This window comes from Arachis ipaensis, chromosome B08 (genome assembly GCF_000816755.2).
Source record: "Arachis ipaensis cultivar K30076 chromosome B08, Araip1.1, whole genome shotgun sequence".
Classification (NCBI taxonomy): Eukaryota; Viridiplantae; Streptophyta; class Magnoliopsida; order Fabales; family Fabaceae; genus Arachis; species Arachis ipaensis.
Window position 1 is genome coordinate 128,733,479 of NC_029792.2, and position 259 is coordinate 128,733,737.

Here is a 259-nt window from a genome sequence, read left to right on the forward strand (position 1 = left end):
AGAAAAAGTTGAAAAAAAAATGTTGGATGATGATATGAAGAAAAAGTTGGATTATTAAAACTGCCGAAAATCCATAAAAAAACCGTCGTAAATTCCCGGTTTTTTTTTGTAGTGATAAGAAGATCTAATTATGGTATAAAATTATTGCTGATTTTAATTATTCGTGTATATATATATTGTTTCTTGTAATTATGTTATGGATTTGTTTCTACGCTATTCTTGTACAAATGTTTAGTATAATACAAAAAAATAACAACAA